The following is a 20,311-nucleotide window of genomic DNA, read 5'->3' as shown; positions in this document are numbered from 1 at the left end:
ATGGTGAACTGGATTTTTATGGTATACTGAACTTCCATGGTAAAATGGACTTCCATGGTAAACTGGACCTCTATGGTGAACTGTATTTACATCGTAAACTGGACTCGCATGGTAAACTGGATTTCCATGGTAAACTGGACTTCCATGGTAAATTGAACGTCCATGGTAAACTGGATTTCCATGGTAAATTTGACTTCCATGATGGCCTGGACTTCCATGGTAAACTGGACTCCGATGGTAAACTGGATTTCCATGGTAAACTGGACTTCCATGGTAAACTGGACTCCCATGGTAAACTGGATTTCCCTGGTAAACTGGACTTCCATGGTAAACTGGACGTCCATGGTAAACTGGATTTCCATGGTGACCTGGATTTCCATGGTAAACTGGACTCCCATGGTAAACTGGACTTCCATGGTAAACTGATTTTCATGGTAAACTGGACTTCCATGGTAAACTGGATTTCCATGGTAAACTGGACTTCCATGGTAAACTTGACGTCCATGGTAAACTGGATTTCCATGGTGAACTGGACTTCCATGGTAAACTGGATTTTCATGGTAAACTGGACTTCCATGGTAAACTGGACTTCCATGGTAAACTGGATTTTCATGGTAAACTGGACTTCCAGGGTAAACTGGACTACTATGGTGAACGGACTTCCATGGTGAACTGGATTTTTATGGTAAACTGAACTTCCATGGTAAAATGGATTTCCATGGTAAACTGGACTTCCATGGTAAATTGAACGTCCATGGTAAACTGGATTTCAATGGGAAACTGGACTTCCATGGTGACCTGGACTTCCATGGTAAACTGGATTTTCATGGTAAACTGGACTACCATGGTGAACTGGACTTCCATGGTGAACTGGATTTCCATGGTAAACTGGATTGTCATGGTAAACTGGACTTCCATGGTAAACTGGACTTCCATGGTAAACTGGATTTCCATGGTAAATTTGACTTCCATGATGGCCTGGACTTCCATGGTAAACTGGACTCCGATGGTAAACTGGATTTCCATGGTAAACTGGACTTCCATGGTAAACTGGACTCCCATGGTAAACTGGATTTCCATGGTAAACTGGACTTCCATGGTAAACTGGACGTCCATGGTAAACTGGATTTCCATGGTGACCTGGATTCCATGGTAAACTGGACTCCCATGGTAAACTGGACTTCCATGGTAAACTGGATTTTCATGGTAAACTGGACTTCCATGGTAAACTGGACTTCCATGGTTAACTTGACGTCCATGGTAAACTGGATTTCCATGGTGAACTGGACTTCCATGGTAAACTGGATTTTCAAAGTAAACTGGACTTCCATGGTAAACTGGACTTCCATGGTAAACTGGATTTTCATGGTAAACTGGACTTCCATGGTAAACTGGATTTCCATGGTAAACTTGACTTCCATGGTGAACTGAACTCCCATGGTAAACTGGATTTCCATGGTAAACTTGACTTCCATGGTGAACTGAACTCCCATGGTAAACTGGATTTCCATGGTAAACTGGACTTCCATGGTAAACTGGACGTCCATGGTAAACTGGATTTCCATGGTAAACTGGATTGTCATGGTAAACTGGACTTCCATGGTAAACTGGACTTCCATGGTAAACTGGATTTCCATGGTAAATTTGACTTCCATGATGGCCTGGACTTCCATGGTAAACTGGACTCCGATGGTAAACTGGATTTCCATGGTAAACTGGACTTCCATGGTAAACTGGACTTCCATGGTAAACTGGATTTCCATGGTAAACTGGACTTCCATGGTAAACTGGACGTCCATGGTAAACTGGATTTCCATGGTGACCTGGATTTCCATGGTAAACTGGACTCCCATGGTAAACTGGACTTCCATGGTAAACTGGATTTTCATGGTAAACTGGACTTCCATGGTAAACTGGATTTCCATGGTAAACTGGAATTCCATGGTAAACTTGACGTCCATGGTAAACTGGATTTCCATGGTGAACTGGACTTCCATGGTAAACTGGATTTCCATGGTAAACTGGACTTCCATGGTTAACTTGACGTCCATGGTAAACTGGATTTCCATGGTGAACTGGACTTCCATGGTAAACTGGATTTTCAAAGTAAACTGGACTTCCATGGTAAACTGGACTTCCATGGTAAACTGGATTTTCATGGTAAACTGGACTTCCATGGTAAACTGGATTTCCATGGTAAACTTGACTTCCATGGTGAACTGAACTCCCATGGTAAACTGGATTTCCATGGTAAACTTGACTTCCATGGTGAACTGAACTCCCATGGTAAACTGGATTTCCATGGTAAACTGGACTTCCATGGTAAACTGGACGTCCATGGTAAACTGGATTTCCATGGTAAACTGGATTGTCATGGTAAACTGGACTTCCATGGTAAACTGGACTTCCATGGTAAACTGGATTTCCATGGTAAATTTGACTTCCATGATGGCCTGGACTTCCATGGTAAACTGGACTCCGATGGTAAACTGGATTTCCATGGTAAACTGGACTTCCATGGTAAACTGGACTTCCATGGTAAACTGGATTTCCATGGTAAACTGGACTTCCATGGTAAACTGGACGTCCATGGTAAACTGGATTTCCATGGTGACCTGGATTTCCATGGTAAACTGGACTTCCATGGTAAACTGGATTTTCATGGTAAACTGGACTTCCATGGTAAACTGGATTTCCATGGTAAACTGGAATTCCATGGTAAACTTGACGTCCATGGTAAACTGGATTTCCATGGTGAACTGGACTTCCATGGTAAACTGGATTTTCATGGTAAACTGGACTTCCATGGTAAACTGGACTTCCATGGTAAACTGGATTTTCATGGTAAACTGGACTTCCATGGTAAACTGGATTTCCATGGTAAACTTGACTTCCATGGTGAACTGAACTCCCATGGTAAACTGGATTTCCATGGTAAACTTGACTTCCATGGTGAACTGAACTCCCATGGTAAACTGGATTTCCATGGTAAACTGGACTTCCATGGTAAACTGGACGTCCATGGTAAACTGGATCTTAATGGTAAACTGGACTTGCGTGGTGACCTGGACTTCCAGGGTAAACTGGACTACTATGGTGAACGGACTTCCATGGTGAACTGGATTTTTATGGTATACTGAACTTCCATGGTAAAATGGACTTCCATGGTAAACTGGACCTCTATGGTGAACTGTATTTACATCGTAAACTGGACTCGCATGGTAAACTGGATTTCCATGGTAAACTGGACTTCCATGGTAAATTGAACGTCCATGGTAAACTGGATTTCCATGGTAAATTTGACTTCCATGATGGCCTGGACTTCCATGGTAAACTGGACTCCGATGGTAAACTGGATTTCCATGGTAAACTGGACTTCCATGGTAAACTGGACTTCCATGGTAAACTGGACTCCCATGGTAAACTGGATTTCCCTGGTAAACTGGACTTCCATGGTAAACTGGACGTCCATGGTAAACTGGATTTCCATGGTGACCTGGATTTCCATGGTAAACTGGACTCCCATGGTAAACTGGACTTCCATGGTAAACTGATTTTCATGGTAAACTGGACTTCCATGGTAAACTGGATTTCCATGGTAAACTGGACTTCCATGGTAAACTTGACGTCCATGGTAAACTGGATTTCCATGGTGAACTGGACTTCCATGGTAAACTGGATTTTCATGGTAAACTGGACTTCCATGGTAAACTGGACTTCCATGGTAAACTGGATTTTCATGGTAAACTGGACTTCCAGGGTAAACTGGACTACTATGGTGAACGGACTTCCATGGTGAACTGGATTTTTATGGTAAACTGAACTTCCATGGTAAAATGGATTTCCATGGTAAACTGGACTTCCATGGTAAATTGAACGTCCATGGTAAACTGGATTTCAATGGGAAACTGGACTTCCATGGTGACCTGGACTTCCATGGTAAACTGGATTTTCATGGTAAACTGGACTACCATGGTGAACTGGACTTCCATGGTGAACTGGATTTCCATGGTAAACTGGATTGTCATGGTAAACTGGACTTCCATGGTAAACTGGACTTCCATGGTAAACTGGATTTCCATGGTAAATTTGACTTCCATGATGGCCTGGACTTCCATGGTAAACTGGACTCCGATGGTAAACTGGATTTCCATGGTAAACTGGACTTCCATGGTAAACTGGACTCCCATGGTAAACTGGATTTCCATGGTAAACTGGACTTCCATGGTAAACTGGACGTCCATGGTAAACTGGATTTCCATGGTGACCTGGATTTCCATGGTAAACTGGACTCCCATGGTAAACTGGACTTCCATGGTAAACTGGATTTTCATGGTAAACTGGACTTCCATGGTAAACTGGATTTCCATGGTAAACTGGACTTCCATGGTTAACTTGACGTCCATGGTAAACTGGATTTCCATGGTGAACTGGACTTCCATGGTAAACTGGATTTTCAAAGTAAACTGGACTTCCATGGTAAACTGGACTTCCATGGTAAACTGGATTTTCATGGTAAACTGGACTTCCATGGTAAACTGGATTTCCATGGTAAACTTGACTTCCATGGTGAACTGAACTCCCATGGTAAACTGGATTTCCATGGTAAACTGGACTTCCATGGTAAACTGGACGTCCATGGTAAACTGGATCTTAATGGTAAACTGGACTTGCGTGGTGACCTGGACTTCCAGGGTAAACTGGACTACTATGGTGAACGGACTTCCATGGTGAACTGGATTTTTATGGTATACTGAACTTCCATGGTAAAATGGACTTCCATGGTAAACTGGACCTCTATGGTGAACTGTATTTACATCGTAAACTGGACTCGCATGGTAAACTGGATTTCCATGGTAAACTGGACTTCCATGGTAAATTGAACGTCCATGGTAAACTGGATTTCCATGGTAAATTTGACTTCCATGATGGCCTGGACTTCCATGGTAAACTGGACTCCGATGGTAAACTGGATTTCCATGGTAAACTGGACTTCCATGGTAAACTGGACTCCCATGGTAAACTGGATTTCCCTGGTAAACTGGACTTCCATGGTAAACTGGACGTCCATGGTAAACTGGATTTCCATGGTGACCTGGATTTCCATGGTAAACTGGACTCCCATGGTAAACTGGACTTCCATGGTAAACTGATTTTCATGGTAAACTGGACTTCCATGGTAAACTGGATTTCCATGGTAAACTGGACTTCCATGGTAAACTTGACGTCCATGGTAAACTGGATTTCCATGGTGAACTGGACTTCCATGGTAAACTGGATTTTCATGGTAAACTGGACTTCCATGGTAAACTGGACTTCCATGGTAAACTGGATTTTCATGGTAAACTGGACTTCCAGGGTAAACTGGACTACTATGGTGAACGGACTTCCATGGTGAACTGGATTTTTATGGTAAACTGAACTTCCATGGTAAAATGGATTTCCATGGTAAACTGGACTTCCATGGTAAATTGAACGTCCATGGTAAACTGGATTTCAATGGGAAACTGGACTTCCATGGTGACCTGGACTTCCATGGTAAACTGGATTTTCATGGTAAACTGGATTACCATGGTGAACTGGACTTCCATGGTGAACTGGATTTCCATGGTAAACTGGATTGTCATGGTAAACTGGACTTCCATGGTAAACTGGACTTCCATGGTAAACTGGACTTCCATGGTAAACTGGATTTCCATGGTAAATTTGACTTCCATGATGGCCTGGACTTCCATGGTAAACTGGACTCCGATGGTAAACTGGATTTCCATGGTAAACTGGACTTCCATGGTAAACTGGACTCCCATGGTAAACTGGATTTCCATGGTAAACTGGACTTCCATGGTAAACTGGACGTCCATGGTAAACTGGATTTCCATGGTGACCTGGATTTCCATGGTAAACTGGACTCCCATGGTAAACTGGACTTCCATGGTAAACTGGATTTTCATGGTAAACTGGACTTCCATGGTAAACTGGATTTCCATGGTAAACTGGACTTCCATGGTTAACTTGACGTCCATGGTAAACTGGATTTCCATGGTGAACTGGACTTCCATGGTAAACTGGATTTTCAAAGTAAACTGGACTTCCATGGTAAACTGGACTTCCATGGTAAACTGGATTTTCATGGTAAACTGGACTTCCATGGTAAACTGGATTTCCATGGTAAACTTGACTTCCATGGTGAACTGAACTCCCATGGTAAACTGGATTTCCATGGTAAACTTGACTTCCATGGTGAACTGAACTCCCATGGTAAACTGGATTTCCATGGTAAACTGGACTTCCATGGTAAACTGGACGTCCATGGTAAACTGGATTTCCATGGTAAACTGGATTGTCATGGTAAACTGGACTTCCATGGTAAACTGGACTTCCATGGTAAACTGGATTTCCATGGTAAATTTGACTTCCATGATGGCCTGGACTTCCATGGTAAACTGGACTCCGATGGTAAACTGGACTTCCATGGTAAACTGGACTTCCATGGTAAACTGGACTCCCATGGTAAACTGGATTTCCATGGTAAACTGGACTTCCATGGTAAACTGGACTTCCATGGTAAACTGGATTTCCATGGTAAACTTGACTTCCATGGTGAACTGAACTCCCATGGTAAACTGGATTTCCATGGTAAACTGGACTTCCATGGTAAACTGGACGTCCATGGTAAACTGGATCTTAATGGTAAACTGGACTTGCGTGGTGACCTGGACTTCCAGGGTAAACTGGACTACTATGGTGAACGGACTTCCATGGTGAACTGGATTTTTATGGTATACTGAACTTCCATGGTAAAATGGACTTCCATGGTAAACTGGACCTCTATGGTGAACTGTATTTACATCGTAAACTGGACTCGCATGGTAAACTGGATTTCCATGGTAAACTGGACTTCCATGGTAAATTGAACGTCCATGGTAAACTGGATTTCCATGGTAAATTTGACTTCCATGATGGCCTGGACTTCCATGGTAAACTGGACTCCGATGGTAAACTGGATTTCCATGGTAAACTGGACTTCCATGGTAAACTGGACTCCCATGGTAAACTGGATTTCCCTGGTAAACTGGACTTCCATGGTAAACTGGACGTCCATGGTAAACTGGATTTCCATGGTGACCTGGATTTCCATGGTAAACTGGACTCCCATGGTAAACTGGACTTCCATGGTAAACTGATTTTCATGGTAAACTGGACTTCCATGGTAAACTGGATTTCCATGGTAAACTGGACTTCCATGGTAAACTTGACGTCCATGGTAAACTGGATTTCCATGGTGAACTGGACTTCCATGGTAAACTGGATTTTCATGGTAAACTGGACTTCCATGGTAAACTGGACTTCCATGGTAAACTGGATTTTCATGGTAAACTGGACTTCCAGGGTAAACTGGACTACTATGGTGAACGGACTTCCATGGTGAACTGGATTTTTATGGTAAACTGAACTTCCATGGTAAAATGGATTTCCATGGTAAACTGGACTTCCATGGTAAATTGAACGTCCATGGTAAACTGGATTTCAATGGGAAACTGGACTTCCATGGTGACCTGGACTTCCATGGTAAACTGGATTTTCATGGTAAACTGGATTACCATGGTGAACTGGACTTCCATGGTGAACTGGATTTCCATGGTAAACTGGATTGTCATGGTAAACTGGACTTCCATGGTAAACTGGACTTCCATGGTAAACTGGACTTCCATGGTAAACTGGATTTCCATGGTAAATTTGACTTCCATGATGGCCTGGACTTCCATGGTAAACTGGACTCCGATGGTAAACTGGATTTCCATGGTAAACTGGACTTCCATGGTAAACTGGACTCCCATGGTAAACTGGATTTCCATGGTAAACTGGACTTCCATGGTAAACTGGATTTCCATGGTAAACTTGACTTCCATGGTGAACTGAACTCCCATGGTAAACTGGATTTCCATGGTAAACTTGACTTCCATGGTGAACTGAACTCCCATGGTAAACTGGATTTCCATGGTAAACTGGACTTCCATGGTAAACTGGACGTCCATGGTAAACTGGATTTCCATGGTAAACTGGATTGTCATGGTAAACTGGACTTCCATGGTAAACTGGACTTCCATGGTAAACTGGATTTCCATGGTAAATTTGACTTCCATGATGGCCTGGACTTCCATGGTAAACTGGACTCCGATGGTAAACTGGACTTCCATGGTAAACTGGACTTCCATGGTAAACTGGACTCCCATGGTAAACTGGATTTCCATGGTAAACTGGACTTCCATGGTAAACTGGACTTCCATGGTAAACTGGATTTCCATGGTAAACTTGACTTCCATGGTGAACTGAACTCCCATGGTAAACTGGATTTCCATGGTAAACTGGACTTCCATGGTAAACTGGACGTCCATGGTAAACTGGATCTTAATGGTAAACTGGACTTGCGTGGTGACCTGGACTTCCAGGGTAAACTGGACTACTATGGTGAACGGACTTCCATGGTGAACTGGATTTTTATGGTATACTGAACTTCCATGGTAAAATGGACTTCCATGGTAAACTGGACCTCTATGGTGAACTGTATTTACATCGTAAACTGGACTCGCATGGTAAACTGGATTTCCATGGTAAACTGGACTTCCATGGTAAATTGAACGTCCATGGTAAACTGGATTTCCATGGTAAATTTGACTTCCATGATGGCCTGGACTTCCATGGTAAACTGGACTCCGATGGTAAACTGGATTTCCATGGTAAACTGGACTTCCATGGTAAACTGGACTCCCATGGTAAACTGGATTTCCCTGGTAAACTGGACTTCCATGGTAAACTGGACGTCCATGGTAAACTGGATTTCCATGGTGACCTGGATTTCCATGGTAAACTGGACTCCCATGGTAAACTGGACTTCCATGGTAAACTGATTTTCATGGTAAACTGGACTTCCATGGTAAACTGGATTTCCATGGTAAACTGGACTTCCATGGTAAACTTGACGTCCATGGTAAACTGGATTTCCATGGTGAACTGGACTTCCATGGTAAACTGGATTTTCATGGTAAACTGGACTTCCATGGTAAACTGGACTTCCATGGTAAACTGGATTTTCATGGTAAACTGGACTTCCAGGGTAAACTGGACTACTATGGTGAACGGACTTCCATGGTGAACTGGATTTTTATGGTAAACTGAACTTCCATGGTAAAATGGATTTCCATGGTAAACTGGACTTCCATGGTAAATTGAACGTCCATGGTAAACTGGATTTCAATGGGAAACTGGACTTCCATGGTGACCTGGACTTCCATGGTAAACTGGATTTTCATGGTAAACTGGATTACCATGGTGAACTGGACTTCCATGGTGAACTGGATTTCCATGGTAAACTGGATTGTCATGGTAAACTGGACTTCCATGGTAAACTGGACTTCCATGGTAAACTGGACTTCCATGGTAAACTGGATTTCCATGGTAAATTTGACTTCCATGATGGCCTGGACTTCCATGGTAAACTGGACTCCGATGGTAAACTGGATTTCCATGGTAAACTGGACTTCCATGGTAAACTGGACTCCCATGGTAAACTGGATTTCCATGGTAAACTGGACTTCCATGGTAAACTGGACGTCCATGGTAAACTGGATTTCCATGGTGACCTGGATTTCCATGGTAAACTGGACTCCCATGGTAAACTGGACTTCCATGGTAAACTGGATTTTCATGGTAAACTGGACTTCCATGGTAAACTGGATTTCCATGGTAAACTGGACTTCCATGGTTAACTTGACGTCCATGGTAAACTGGATTTCCATGGTGAACTGGACTTCCATGGTAAACTGGATTTTCAAAGTAAACTGGACTTCCATGGTAAACTGGACTTCCATGGTAAACTGGATTTTCATGGTAAACTGGACTTCCATGGTAAACTGGATTTCCATGGTAAACTTGACTTCCATGGTGAACTGAACTCCCATGGTAAACTGGATTTCCATGGTAAACTTGACTTCCATGGTGAACTGAACTCCCATGGTAAACTGGATTTCCATGGTAAACTGGACTTCCATGGTAAACTGGACGTCCATGGTAAACTGGATTTCCATGGTAAACTGGATTGTCATGGTAAACTGGACTTCCATGGTAAACTGGACTTCCATGGTAAACTGGATTTCCATGGTAAATTTGACTTCCATGATGGCCTGGACTTCCATGGTAAACTGGACTCCGATGGTAAACTGGATTTCCATGGTAAACTGGACTTCCATGGTAAACTGGACTTCCATGGTAAACTGGACTCCCATGGTAAACTGGATTTCCATGGTAAACTGGACTTCCATGGTAAACTGGACGTCCATGGTAAACTGGATTTCCATGGTGACCTGGATTTCCATGGTAAACTGGACTCCCATGGCAAACTGGACTTCCATGGTAAACTGGATTTTCATGGTAAACTGGACTTCCATGGTAAACTGGATTTCCATGGTAAACTGGAATTCCATGGTAAACTTGACGTCCATGGTAAACTGGATTTCCATGGTGAACTGGACTTCCATGGTAAACTGGATTTTCATGGTAAACTGGACTTCCATGGTAAACTGGACTTCCATGGTAAACTGGATTTTCATGGTAAACTGGACTTCCATGGTAAACTGGATTTCCATGGTAAACTTGACTTCCATGGTGAACTGAACTCCCATGGTAAACTGGATTTCCATGGTAAACTTGACTTCCATGGTGAACTGAACTCCCATGGTAAACTGGATTTCCATGGTAAACTGGACTTCCATGGTAAACTGGACGTCCATGGTAAACTGGATCTTAATGGTAAACTGGACTTGCGTGGTGACCTGGACTTCCAGGGTAAACTGGACTACTATGGTGAACGGACTTCCATGGTGAACTGGATTTTTATGGTAAACTGAACTTCCATGGTAAAATGGACTTCCATGGTAAACTGGACCTCTATGGTGAACTGTATTTACATCGTAAACTGGACTCGCATGGTAAACTGGATTTCCATGGTAAACTGGACTTCCATGGTAAATTGAACGTCCATGGTAAACTGGATTTCCATGGTAAATTTGACTTCCATGATGGCCTGGACTTCCATGGTAAACTGGACTCCGATGGTAAACTGGATTTCCATGGTAAACTGGACTTCCATGGTAAACTGGACTTCCATGGTAAACTGGACTCCCATGGTAAACTGGATTTCCCTGGTAAACTGGACTTCCATGGTAAACTGGACGTCCATGGTAAACTGGATTTCCATGGTGACCTGGATTTCCATGGTAAACTGGACTCCCATGGTAAACTGGACTTCCATGGTAAACTGATTTTCATGGTAAACTGGACTTCCATGGTAAACTGGATTTCCATGGTAAACTGGACTTCCATGGTAAACTTGACGTCCATGGTAAACTGGATTTCCATGGTGAACTGGACTTCCATGGTAAACTGGATTTTCATGGTAAACTGGACTTCCATGGTAAACTGGACTTCCATGGTAAACTGGATTTTCATGGTAAACTGGACTTCCAGGGTAAACTGGACTACTATGGTGAACGGACTTCCATGGTGAACTGGATTTTTATGGTAAACTGAACTTCCATGGTAAAATGGATTTCCATGGTAAACTGGACTTCCATGGTAAATTGAACGTCCATGGTAAACTGGATTTCAATGGGAAACTGGACTTCCATGGTGACCTGGACTTCCATGGTAAACTGGATTTTCATGGTAAACTGGACTACCATGGTGAACTGGACTTCCATGGTGAACTGGATTTCCATGGTAAACTGGATTGTCATGGTAAACTGGACTTCCATGGTAAACTGGACTTCCATGGTAAACTGGATTTCCATGGTAAATTTGACTTCCATGATGGCCTGGACTTCCATGGTAAACTGGACTCCGATGGTAAACTGGATTTCCATGGTAAACTGGACTTCCATGGTAAACTGGACTCCCATGGTAAACTGGATTTCCATGGTAAACTGGACTTCCATGGTAAACTGGACGTCCATGGTAAACTGGATTTCCATGGTGACCTGGATTTCCATGGTAAACTGGACTCCCATGGTAAACTGGACTTCCATGGTAAACTGGATTTTCATGGTAAACTGGACTTCCATGGTAAACTGGATTTCCATGGTAAACTGGACTTCCATGGTTAACTTGACGTCCATGGTAAACTGGATTTCCATGGTGAACTGGACTTCCATGGTAAACTGGATTTTCAAAGTAAACTGGACTTCCATGGTAAACTGGACTTCCATGGTAAACTGGATTTTCATGGTAAACTGGACTTCCATGGTAAACTGGATTTCCATGGTAAACTTGACTTCCATGGTGAACTGAACTCCCATGGTAAACTGGATTTCCATGGTAAACTTGACTTCCATGGTGAACTGAACTCCCATGGTAAACTGGATTTCCATGGTAAACTGGACTTCCATGGTAAACTGGACGTCCATGGTAAACTGGATTTCCATGGTAAACTGGATTGTCATGGTAAACTGGACTTCCATGGTAAACTGGACTTCCATGGTAAACTGGATTTCCATGGTAAATTTGACTTCCATGATGGCCTGGACTTCCATGGTAAACTGGACTCCGATGGTAAACTGGATTTCCATGGTAAACTGGACTTCCATGGTAAACTGGACTTCCATGGTAAACTGGATTTCCATGGTAAACTGGACTTCCATGGTAAACTGGACGTCCATGGTAAACTGGATTTCCATGGTGACCTGGATTTCCATGGTAAACTGGACTCCCATGGTAAACTGGACTTCCATGGTAAACTGGATTTTCATGGTAAACTGGACTTCCATGGTAAACTGGATTTCCATGGTAAACTGGAATTCCATGGTAAACTTGACTTCCATGGTGAACTGAACTCCCATGGTAAACTGGATTTCCATGGTAAACTTGACTTCCATGGTGAACTGAACTCCCATGGTAAACTGGATTTCCATGGTAAACTGGACTTCCATGGTAAACTGGACGTCCATGGTAAACTGGATCTTAATGGTAAACTGGACTTGCGTGGTGACCTGGACTTCCAGGGTAAACTGGACTACTATGGTGAACGGACTTCCATGGTGAACTGGATTTTTATGGTATACTGAACTTCCATGGTAAAATGGACTTCCATGGTAAACTGGACCTCTATGGTGAACTGTATTTACATCGTAAACTGGACTCGCATGGTAAACTGGATTTCCATGGTAAACTGGACTTCCATGGTAAATTGAACGTCCATGGTAAACTGGATTTCCATGGTAAATTTGACTTCCATGATGGCCTGGACTTCCATGGTAAACTGGACTCCGATGGTAAACTGGATTTCCATGGTAAACTGGACTTCCATGGTAAACTGGACTTCCATGGTAAACTGGACTCCCATGGTAAACTGGATTTCCCTGGTAAACTGGACTTCCATGGTAAACTGGACGTCCATGGTAAACTGGATTTCCATGGTGACCTGGATTTCCATGGTAAACTGGACTCCCATGGTAAACTGGACTTCCATGGTAAACTGATTTTCATGGTAAACTGGACTTCCATGGTAAACTGGATTTCCATGGTAAACTGGACTTCCATGGTAAACTTGACGTCCATGGTAAACTGGATTTCCATGGTGAACTGGACTTCCATGGTAAACTGGATTTTCATGGTAAACTGGACTTCCATGGTAAACTGGACTTCCATGGTAAACTGGATTTTCATGGTAAACTGGACTTCCAGGGTAAACTGGACTACTATGGTGAACGGACTTCCATGGTGAACTGGATTTTTATGGTAAACTGAACTTCCATGGTAAAATGGATTTCCATGGTAAACTGGACTTCCATGGTAAATTGAACGTCCATGGTAAACTGGATTTCAATGGGAAACTGGACTTCCATGGTGACCTGGACTTCCATGGTAAACTGGATTTTCATGGTAAACTGGACTACCATGGTGAACTGGACTTCCATGGTGAACTGGATTTCCATGGTAAACTGGATTGTCATGGTAAACTGGACTTCCATGGTAAACTGGACTTCCATGGTAAACTGGATTTCCATGGTAAATTTGACTTCCATGATGGCCTGGACTTCCATGGTAAACTGGACTCCGATGGTAAACTGGATTTCCATGGTAAACTGGACTTCCATGGTAAACTGGACTCCCATGGTAAACTGGATTTCCATGGTAAACTGGACTTCCATGGTAAACTGGACGTCCATGGTAAACTGGATTTCCATGGTGACCTGGATTTCCATGGTAAACTGGACTCCCATGGTAAACTGGACTTCCATGGTAAACTGGATTTTCATGGTAAACTGGACTTCCATGGTAAACTGGATTTCCATGGTAAACTGGACTTCCATGGTTAACTTGACGTCCATGGTAAACTGGATTTCCATGGTGAACTGGACTTCCATGGTAAACTGGATTTTCAAAGTAAACTGGACTTCCATGGTAAACTGGACTTCCATGGTAAACTGGATTTTCATGGTAAACTGGACTTCCATGGTAAACTGGATTTCCATGGTAAACTTGACTTCCATGGTGAACTGAACTCCCATGGTAAACTGGATTTCCATGGTAAACTTGACTTCCATGGTGAACTGAACTCCCATGGTAAACTGGATTTCCATGGTAAACTGGACTTCCATGGTAAACTGGACGTCCATGGTAAACTGGATTTCCATGGTAAACTGGATTGTCATGGTAAACTGGACTTCCATGGTAAACTGGACTTCCATGGTAAACTGGATTTCCATGGTAAATTTGACTTCCATGATGGCCTGGACTTCCATGGTAAACTGGACTCCGATGGTAAACTGGATTTTCATGGTAAACTGGACTTCCATGGTAAACTGGACTTCCATGGTAAACTGGACTCCCATGGTAAACTGGATTTCCATGGTAAACTGGACTTCCATGGTAAACTGGACGTCCATGGTAAACTGGATTTCCATGGTGACCTGGATTTCCATGGTAAACTGGACTCCCATGGTAAACTGGACTTCCATGGTAAACTGGATTTTCATGGTAAACTGGACTTCCATGGTAAACTGGATTTCCATGGTAAACTGGACTTCCATGGTTAACTTGACGTCCATGGTAAACTGGATTTCCATGGTGAACTGGACTTCCATGGTAAACTGGATTTTCAAAGTAAACTGGACTTCCATGGTAAACTGGACTTCCATGGTAAACTGGATTTTCATGGTAAACTGGACTTCCATGGTAAACTGGATTTCCATGGTAAACTTGACTTCCATGGTGAACTGAACTCCCATGGTAAACTGGATTTCCATGGTAAACTTGACTTCCATGGTGAACTGAACTCCCATGGTAAACTGGATTTCCATGGTAAACTGGACTTCCATGGTAAACTGGACGTCCATGGTAAACTGGATTTCCATGGTAAACTGGATTGTCATGGTAAACTGGACTTCCATGGTAAACTGGACTTCCATGGTAAACTGGATTTCCATGGTAAATTTGACTTCCATGATGGCCTGGACTTCCATGGTAAACTGGACTCCGATGGTAAACTGGATTTTCATGGTAAACTGGACTTCCATGGTAAACTGGACTTCCATGGTAAACTGGACTCCCATGGTAAACTGGATTTCCATGGTAAACTGGACTTCCATGGTAAACTGGACGTCCATGGTAAACTGGATTTCCATGGTGACCTGGATTTCCATGGTAAACTGGACTCCCATGGTAAACTGGACTTCCATGGTAAACTGGATTTTCATGGTAAACTGGACTTCCATGGTAAACTGGATTTCCATGGTAAACTGGAATTCCATGGTAAACTTGACGTCCATGGTAAACTGGATTTCCATGGTGAACTGGACTTCCATGGTAAACTGGATTTTCATGGTAAACTGGACTTCCATGGTAAACTGGACTTCCATGGTAAACTGGATTTTCATGGTAAACTGGACTTCCATGGTAAACTGGATTTCCATGGTAAACTTGACTTCCATGGTGAACTGAACTCCCATGGTAAACTGGATTTCCATGGTAAACTTGACTTCCATGGTGAACTGAACTCCCATGGTAAACTGGATTTCCATGGTAAACTGGACTTCCATGGTAAACTGGACGTCCATGGTAAACTGGATCTTAATGGTAAACTGGACTTGCGTGGTGACCTGGACTTCCAGGGTAAACTGGACTACTATGGTGAACGGACTTCCATGGTGAACTGGATTTTTATGGTAAACTGAACTTCCATGGTAAAATGGACTTCCATGGTAAACTGGACCTCTATGGTGAACTGTATTTACATCGTAAACTGGACTCGCATGGTAAACTGGATTTCCATGGTAAACTGGACTTCCATGGTAAATTGAACGTCCATGGTAAACTGGATTTCCATGGTAAATTTGACTTCCATGATGGCCTGGACTTCCATGGTAAACTGGACTCCGATGGTAAACTGGATTTCCATGGTAAACTGGACTTCCATGGTAAACTGGACTTCCATGGTAAACTGGACTCCCATGGTAAACTGGATTTCCCTGGTAAACTGGACTTCCATGGTAAACTGGACGTCCATGGTAAACTGGATTTCCATGGTGACCTGGATTTCCATGGTAAACTGGACTCCCATGGTAAACTGGACTTCCATGGTAAACTGATTTTCATGGTAAACTGGACTTCCATGGTAAACTGGATTTCCATGGTAAACTGGACTTCCATGGTAAACTTGACGTCCATGGTAAACTGGATTTCCATGGTGAACTGGACTTCCATGGTAAACTGGATTTTCATGGTAAACTGGACTTCCATGGTAAACTGGACTTCCATGGTAAACTGGATTTTCATGGTAAACTGGACTTCCAGGGTAAACTGGACTACTATGGTGAACGGACTTCCATGGTGAACTGGATTTTTATGGTAAACTGAACTTCCATGGTAAAATGGATTTCCATGGTAAACTGGACTTCCATGGTAAATTGAACGTCCATGGTAAACTAGATTTCAATGGGAAACTGGACTTCCATGGTGACCTGGACTTCCATGGTAAACTGGATTTTCATGGTAAACTGGACTACCATGGTGAACTGGACTTCCATGGTGAACTGGATTTCCATGGTAAACTGGATTGTCATGGTAAACTGGACTTCCATGGTAAACTGGACTTCCATGGTAAACTGGATTTCCATGGTAAATTTGACTTCCATGATGGCCTGGACTTCCATGGTAAACTGGACTCCGATGGTAAACTGGATTTCCATGGTAAACTGGACTTCCATGGTAAACTGGACTCCCATGGTAAACTGGATTTCCATGGTAAACTGGACTTCCATGGTAAACTGGACGTCCATGGTAAACTGGATTTCCATGGTGACCTGGATTTCCATGGTAAAGTGGACTCCCATGGTAAACTGGACTTCCATGGTAAACTGGATTTTCATGGTAAACTGGACTTCCATGGTAAACTGGATTTCCATGGTAAACTGGACTTCCATGGTTAACTTGACGTCCATGGTAAACTGGATTTCCATGGTGAACTGGACTTCCATGGTAAACTGGATTTTCAAAGTAAACTGGACTTCCATGGTAAACTGGACTTCCATGGTAAACTGGATTTTCATGGTAAACTGGACTTCCATGGTAAACTGGATTTCCATGGTAAACTTGACTTCCATGGTGAACTGAACTCCCATGGTAAACTGGATTTCCATGGTAAACTTGACTTCCATGGTGAACTGAACTCCCATGGTAAACTGGATTTCCATGGTAAACTGGACTTCCATGGTAAACTGGACGTCCATGGTAAACTGGATTTCCATGGTAAACTGGATTGTCATGGTAAACTGGACTTCCATGGTAAACTGGACTTCCATGGTAAACTGGATTTCCATGGTAAATTTGACTTCCATGATGGCCTGGACTTCCATGGTAAACTGGACTCCGATGGTAAACTGGATTTCCATGGTAAACTGGACTTCCATGGTAAACTGGACTTCCATGGTAAACTGGACTCCCATGGTAAACTGGATTTCCATGGTAAACTGGACTTCCATGGTAAACTGGACGTCCATGGTAAACTGGATTTCCATGGTGACCTGGATTTCCATGGTAAACTGGACTCCCATGGTAAACTGGACTTCCATGGTAAACTGGATTTTCATGGTAAACTGGACTTCCATGGTAAACTGGATTTCCATGGTAAACTGGAATTCCATGGTAAACTTGACGTCCATGGTAAACTGGATTTCCATGGTGAACTGGACTTCCATGGTAGACTGGACTTCCATGGTAAACTGGACTTCCATGGTAAACTGGATTTTCATGGTAAACTGGACTTCCATGGTAAACTGGATTTCTATGGTAAACTTGACTTCCATGGTGAACTGAACTCCCATGGTAAACTGGATTTCCATGGTAAACTTGACTTCCATGGTGAACTGAACTCCCATGGTAAACTGGATTTCCATGGTAAACTGGACTTCCATGGTAAACTGGACGTCCATGGTAAACTGGATCTTAATGGTAAACTGGACTTGCGTGGTGACCTGGACTTCCAGGGTAAACTGGACTACTATGGTGAACGGACTTCCATGGTGAACTGGATTTTTATGGTAAACTGAACTTCCATGGTAAAATGGACTTCCATGGTAAACTGGACCTCTATGGTGAACTGTATTTACATCGTAAACTGGACTCGCATGGTAAACTGGATTTCCATGGTAAACTGGACTTCCATGGTAAATTGAACGTCCATGGTAAACTGGATTTCAATGGGAAACTGGACTTCCATGGTGACCTGAATTTCCATGGTAAACTGGATTTTCATGGTAAACTGGACTACCATGGTGAACTGGACTTCCATGGTGAACTGGATTTCCATGGTAAACTGGATTGTCATGGTAAACTGGACTTCCATGGTAAACTGGACTTGCATGGTAAACTGGATTTCCATGGTAAATTTGACTTCCATGATGGCCTGGACTTCCATGGTAAACTGGACTCCGATGGTAAACTGGATTTCCATGGTAAACTGGACTTCCATGGTAAACTGGACTTCCATGGTAAACTGGATTTCCATGGTAAACTGGACTTCCATGGTAAACTGGACGTCCATGGTAAACTGGATTTCCATGGTGACCTGGATTTCCATGGTAAACTGGACTCCCATGGTAAACTGGACTTCCATGGTAAACTGGATTTTCATGGTAAACTGGACTTCCATGGTAAACTGGATTTCCATGGTAAACTGGACTTCCATGGTTAACTTGACGTCCATGGTAAGCTGGACTTCCATGGTAAACTGGACTTCCATGGTAAACTGGACTTCCATGGTAAACTGGATTTTCATGGTAAACTGGACTTCCATGGTAAACTGGATTTCCATGGTAAACTTGACTTCCATGGTGAACTGAACTCCCATGGTAAACTGGATTTCCATGGTAAACTTGACTTCCATGGTGAACTGAACTCCCATGGTAAACTGGATTTCCATGGTAAACTGGACTTCCATGGTAAACTGGACTTCCATGGTAAACTGGATTTCCATGGTAAATTTGACTTCCATGATGGCCTGGACTTCCATGGTAAACTGGACTCTGATGGTAAACTGGACTTCCATGGTAAACTGGACTTCCATGGTAAACTGGACTCCCATGGTAAACTGGATTTCCATGGTAAACTGGACTTCCATGGTAAACTGGACGTCCATGGTAAACTGGATTTCCATGGTGACCTGGATTTCCATGGTAAACTGGACTCCCATGGTAAACTGGACTTCCATGGTAAACTGGATTTTCATGGTAAACTGGACTTCCATGGTAAACTGGATTTCCATGGTAAACTGGACTTCCATGACGTCCATGGTAAACTGGATTTCCATGGTGAAATGGACTTCCATCGTAAACTGGATTTTCATGGTAAACTGGACTTCCATGGTAAACTGGACTTCCATGGTAAACTGGATTTTCATGGTAAACTGGACTTCCATGGTAAACTGGATTTCCATGGTAAACTTGACTTCCATGGTGAACTGAACTCCCATGGTAAACTGGATTTCCATGGTAAACTTGACTTCCATGGTGAACTGAACTCCCATGGTAAACTGGATTTCCATGGTAAACTGAACTTCCATGGTAAACTGGACGTCCATGGTAAACTGGATCTTAATGGTAAACTGGACTTGCGTGGTGACCTGGACTTCCATGGTAAACTGGATTTTCATGGTAAGCTGGACTTCCAGGGTAAACTGCACTACTATGGTGAACGGACTTCCATGGTGAACTGGATTTTTATGGTAAACTGAACTTCCATGGTAAAATGGACTTCCATGGTA

This window comes from Petromyzon marinus, chromosome 47 (genome assembly GCF_048934315.1).
Source record: "Petromyzon marinus isolate PM22_M1 ecotype Great Lakes invasive population chromosome 47, UKy_Petmar_22M1.pri1.0, whole genome shotgun sequence".
NCBI classification, from domain to species: Eukaryota; Metazoa; Chordata; class Hyperoartia; order Petromyzontiformes; family Petromyzontidae; genus Petromyzon; species Petromyzon marinus.
The sequence above is the reverse complement of the archived record's forward strand: the minus strand, read 5'-3'. Positions refer to the sequence as shown.